Consider the following 6,009-nt stretch of genomic DNA (forward strand, 5'->3'; position numbering starts at 1 on the left):
GTGGCACTGCAGGCTCTGTGTGGCACTGCAGGCACTGTGTGGCACTGCAGGGATGTGTGTGGCACTGCAGGCACTGTGTGGCACTGCAGGCACTGTGTGGCACTGCAGGGATGTGTGTGGCACTGCAGGGACTGTGTGGCACTGGACTGTGTGGCACTCTGGGGACTGTGTGGCACTGCAGGGACTGTGTGGCACTGCAGGGACTGTGTGGCACTGCGGGGGCTCTGTGTGTTCGTGGGGGGACGCAGAGCGCCGGGGCCCTGTCTGCCCCTGTCCCACTCCCCAGTCCCTGGGGAACTCTCTCCTTATTCAGCGAAGTGTCTGAAGTCAGGCAGGACGGACGTGGTTATTCCAGACCAAACTTCAGTGGGACATCAGCAGGTGTCAGGAGCTGGAGCAGCCTGGGGCAGTGGAACCCACGGCAGGGGCTGGAATGAGATGGGCATCAAGGTCCCTTCCAGCCCAAACACTTCTGTGATTCCAGAGGTGCTGCGTCCCAGCCCCGCGCGGGCCCTGTGTTTGTGCAGGGCTGCTGCTCCTCACCTCAGGCTCCTTGGCTCTGATTTTCCCGTTCCTGGCCCGTGTCTCGAGGGAGGAAGCTGTTGGATAATTCAGCCATTTGTTTTGGCAGCTCCTGCGGGTGCCAGCTCCGGCCTTCCTGGATGTGCTTTCATGGAACTGCTCGGCCCAGAGTGGCCGGGGGGCCTCCATCCTTCACTGCAATAAAAACCTGCTCAGAGTAACAGTGAGCAGAGGACCCAGCGAGGTCCTTTCCCTGATCCTGGTCCTGTGTGAGGCTGTCCAGGGACTTTGGGATCTCCTCCTGTAAGAGGAAGGTGTTTCACGCACCCAGCCCTGCAGGAGCAGGATTCCAGAGGAATCCCACCTGTCCCAGCTTCCCCTGCCCTGCAGAAATGAGACACCTCAACTTCAATAAGAGTTCCCATCCCTCATCTCCTTGCAGCCCTTTTTGGATGCAGAGGGCAGGGATGGATGGGATATTGGGAAGGAATCCTTCCCTGTGAGGGTGGGGCAGTGCCCAAGGCCAGGCTGGACATTGGGGCTGGGAGCAGCCTGGGACAGTGGGAGGTGTCCCTGCCCATGGCAGGGGTGGGATGGGATGATCTTTAAGGTCCCTTCCAACCCAAACCATTCTGGAATTCCATTATATCCTCAGCTCCTGCCCTGCAGCACCAGGGCTGGGCATGACAGGGACAGCTCACCCTGGTTTCCAGCAGCACGGATCTGTCAGGAGGAGCTGGGCGGCTCCCCGGGGTGAATCAGATAAAGCTGCCAGCACGTCAGGACAGTGGTTTAGGGCTAATGAACTGCAGACACAACACTGAGATGCTCCCTCCCAGTCTGGATGCCCAGAGGGCCCAGCCAAGGTTGTTCCTGCCCCGGTGAAGGGTGGCTCCGTGGGCTGGTCCTGGCTGGTCCTGGCGAGTACGGAATCCCCGATCCCAGTGCGGGAGAGCTCCCTGGGGAGTGCCGGTGCCTCTGGTGCCACCTGAGCCCTGCCCTTGCCTTGTGCCAGGAGTGCCACCACCCTGGGGGCGTCACCACACCAGCAGTGTCACCTCCCCAGCAGCACTGTCCTGGTGACACGGGAGGGGCTGGGAGTCATGCCCAGGCTCCAACTTTGATTATCCCAATAAATCACTTGTGCAAGGCTGATAACAATAGATAAGACTGCAATTACTGCCCCCCGTTCTGTCTGGGAGAATTCTCTTGGCTTTGGGGCGCTGATTGCAGGGATGGTGTGTGCTGGTAGGGTGAGATTGCTACAGTTCAACTCAGCCGCTCAGAATAACATTATTAATTACAGAAAAATCAGAGCTAGTTAAATGTGAATATTATTCCATTAGAAACTGTTTTAATGAAAATCATTTGGAGGCAGGTGAGAAGTTAAGTCAGAAGAAAGCTCACAATTTTTTTACTTTATCTCTGTAGGGTTTTTTTTCCTGCTTATTTATCTATGGAGGTTTTTTTAAGGTGTTTTCAGAGTGCTGTATAAAGGCCCCCCAGAAAGCCCCGGTGCCATCAGCTGAAAACCCAACTGCAGGCTCTGATGGAGCAAGGCTGGGCCCAAGGCACCTCTGCCATTCCTGATTGTTATAAACATATATTATACTGGCTTCTCGCAAAGTATAAAGGTAGATAATATATAATGTTAGAAATGCTTTTTGCTGTGTGGATGTAGTTTTCTCTCTTTTTAGCAAGAATGTTAGCAAGTGTGAGCACGTAAAATAACCTCCAAGTGAACAGAGGATGAGGCCTGAGAAGCTGCTGATCAACACTTTGTCTAGGGAGCAAAAGGGCCCAAAGGCTACTCCGCCCGGAGAACGGGCGGCCAGGAGAGTCCAAGAGCCGTTATCACCACTCTGCCCGGAGAGACGAAGAGGCCCAAAGCTGCAATCAGCCCTGACTGTCTGGAGAATTAAGAGATCCACCCCACCATTGACTCTTACCTAGCGGGCCCAACCCCAAGAATCAAAAGAAATAAAACCACAAGGCAGAAGAATACGCCTGCTCTAAAAAGGCAGAACCAAGGAGTGGCCATGCAGAACAGCTCCAGGAAAAGTTTTAATATGAATGAAGAACAGACAGTAAAAATGGTATAAAAAGGACTCACCTCTGGCATCAGGGGTGCTCTTTGCAGAGCGCCAAGGCACCCGGCCGTCACCCCTTTGCTTTATTTGATGTGTCTCTTATTGTCTTTATATTAAACCCTTTAAATTCTCACAGGAGAGTGAACCTCGTTTTTCACATGATGGAGCCTTTTCCCCTCCATGAGACCCAGCCTGGTGCTCAGTGATAATCTTGGGGCTAAACTCAATGCTAAAAAATCCCATTGGTTTTGGGACTGGGTTCCTCTTGCTCCTGACTCCTCTTTACCCCGTTTGCCTTTCAGTCAGTGGGAAAGGCCTTGCACACAAATCTTTCTGTCCAACCCCCTCAGGCAGCTCCAAATGGCGTGGATTGCGATCCTGCTGCAATCCCAGCCCTGCTGCGGATGGCAGAGGGGAGTGGAAGTGAATTAGGGAGAGCAAGAGCATAATTAAATCAAATGGACTGTGCAATTAGAGCTGATTAGCTCTGGATGCCAGCCCGCATCCTCGGGCCCTGCTGTGGGTGCCGAGCCCCTTTCTTTGAGCTCCCAAGAACCTTCCTGCCAAAGAAGGGTGCAAAAAGGGCTGTGGCCATCACAGAACACTATTTTATATAAGGGCAGTTTAATTTTTTTCCTAAATGGGGCCATAAATCCCCCCTGGGATGCTCCTGGCCCTGCCACGTGCCCCACACAGTTCCTGCAGATTTGCCAGGACTCACATTTATCTTTCCTCCTGTTCTCCTCAAAAGGCACATTTGGGGATGCCAAGAGCTTGCTTGAAAAAAGCATTTCCTCCTCTTCCTGCCCCTCCTCCTCCTCCTCCTCCTCCTCCTCCTTCTCTGTCCAAGCACGGAGCTCTAGCTCAGGTCTACCTTGAGTGATGGCCCTGGAATTCCAGGAGGTTTTCCTGAGCCAAAGCTCCCCACGCTCCCCAGCTCTGTGCTGCTGCCGTGTGTGCCGGGCTCCCTGGTGCCTGCTGAGTCAGCACCATTCCTGCTCTTCCTTTCTTCTATCTGGGATTTTTGCTGAGGCAGCACATGTGGGCAGGTCCCTGTGCTCTCCTCCCTGCTCCACGGCCCTGAGGGGATCAGCCACAGCGGGTACAGCTGTGGCCCCCCGAGGAATGGCTCAGGCATCCCACAGCCAGGAGCTCTGACTTCCCCAGGGAGCAGCCAGTTAGGATCCCCCAGCACCGCTGCTGGGGGTCGCTGCTGGGAAAAAGGAGCGTTTCTGTTGTTGGAAAATGGCCACCACATCTCCCTGTGAAATCAAAGTGTTCCAAAGACCTTGAGGTGTGTGTCTCTATATCCACACATTCCCACTTCTCATCCTGTTGCATCCAGCGCCGTCAGGCCACGCAAAAGGCCAAATCTGTATTTTGTTGCTATAGAGAAAGGGAGACTTGGCCCATCAGACCCAGCAGAAGTTAGTTATTTAGTCCTGAGGAGCCCTTGGAGAAGCAAAGGGGGATGGAATTGCTCTGAGCCTTTTTTTGTGCCAACTTGCAGGAATATGAGGTTGGAAAAACAGGGTCTGAGTTTCTGTCTTTGCTGCTTACCTGTGGCACAGCATTTTAACTGCAGCAGATAAAAAATGGGTGGGAGTGTTGTGGGGATGAGTAGGATGGGAGTATCTCAGATCTTAAAGCCACTAAAAAGTTATTCTCAGGATAATTTCCATATGAACCAGCAGGTTAATTGAACCTGAGCCATGCAGTAGAAATGTGCTGATTCCAACAACATCTTCCAGCAGCAAAAAAAAAAAAGTGGAAATATTTTGTTTGGACAGTATAGAAACTCCAGCAGAAGCAGAATGTTTCTGTTCTGTCATTATATTAATTTCATGTAATGTAGAGCATAAATTTTCATATGTTATTGTCTTTCTAGATTGTATCACTCCACACACATGCAGTGGGATTTGGGAAAGGCACAGGAGGGACAGAAATAATGGGAGGAGTCGCTGAAGTGAAACACTCTAATGGCCTTAAACCGCTAGCTGGGAAGAAATTTTGTTCCTTGGCAAACACAAGAATTCCAGCTTTTTGTGCAGAATCAGAATCAATCTCTCTCTTCATGTCAGGATTTCCCAGGCAGTGGAAATTGCAGCTCCCAGCCAGGACGTTGTCTGTGTTAATTATTCCCTGGAGTCAGATGTAGCAGGAGATAACTCAGAGGGAAGCTGGGATGACGCCCCTGCTTTGAGCCATTCACCCCCTTGGCTGGCCGGGAACAGGGCGGGGGATGCTCAGATCCCGGCGATGGACCTTGGGGAGGAGCCCAGGATCCATCCCCAGGCTCCTCCCAGGACCGGGGTGGTTGTGATCCCTGCTCCAGGAGTGACAATGGCATGAGAGCTTTTCTGACATTTCCACGACAAACCTGCGTCCACCTCGAAAAAACGGCAGCAGCACCTTCCCAAAAACCTTTCAAGGAGGAAAACAACTTTCTGTTTCTAATAAAGGCCTCCAGCAGCAGCTGAGCAGGCTTTATTTTCATTTTTCTTCTCCACAAGTTTCCATTGTGTCCAAAAGCCATTTTCTGTCAAAAAGGGTTTTGATGGAAAATATTTTACTAAATCTGTTTACAACTGATTCAAAGCTGTGCCAAAAGAGAGGGAATGAGTAAAGCCCATGAAGCAGCTCCTCGGCACATTAAAGGGAATATCCCAGACTTCCCAGAGCCTCTGGAGGGTGTGTTGGGTGGTCCTGGTGGAGCTGGGATCATCCCAGCCTCCGGTAAATGTTAAACTAACAAATAAATCTGCTTCACTCAGCAGCCGGAGCTGAGCCTTCGAGCTGGGCTGAAGCTTTTAAATATCATCGGGCGTATTTTCTTTAAAGGAAGGAAGGATCTTAATTCCAGCATTCCAACCCAAAATAGATGTCCCTAAGAATAGCCCTTCCCCATGGCAGGGCAGGATGCTGCCAGGAGGAAAAGGGGCTGGGGGGAAACAAGGAGTGCTTTCCCTAAATAGGCTGGAATTGGGAAGTGATGGGGTTTAGCTTTGACCGTGGGTGATTGTCCCTGGAGTATCCAACCCCACGGAGGTCGCTCAGAGCTGCTCCTTGGGCCGGGGGCTGGAGCGGGCCAGGGGCTCCTGGGGTGGATGGGGCTGTTCCACAGGGACCTGCTGGCCCTGGCAGGGGAGGTCACTGCTGTCCTTCCCCCTGTGCCAGCCCAGCCCTGCCCAGCGGAGCCATGCTCCAGGCAGGGAGAGGACGCTCCAGCCAGGCTCCGTGTGCCCATGGAGAGAAGCAAAGGCATCCTTTGGGAATACTGAGGTTGGGCAGCGTGACCTCTCTTCTGGGGGAAGTTATCCTGGATCCGGAGCCACCAGGCTGGAGGGATTTGTCTGGGTAGGGAATCTCTTATTCCCATCTCTTCCAGTTTGAAAAG

This window comes from Aphelocoma coerulescens, chromosome 18 (genome assembly GCF_041296385.1).
Source record: "Aphelocoma coerulescens isolate FSJ_1873_10779 chromosome 18, UR_Acoe_1.0, whole genome shotgun sequence".
Classification (NCBI taxonomy): domain Eukaryota; kingdom Metazoa; phylum Chordata; class Aves; order Passeriformes; family Corvidae; genus Aphelocoma; species Aphelocoma coerulescens.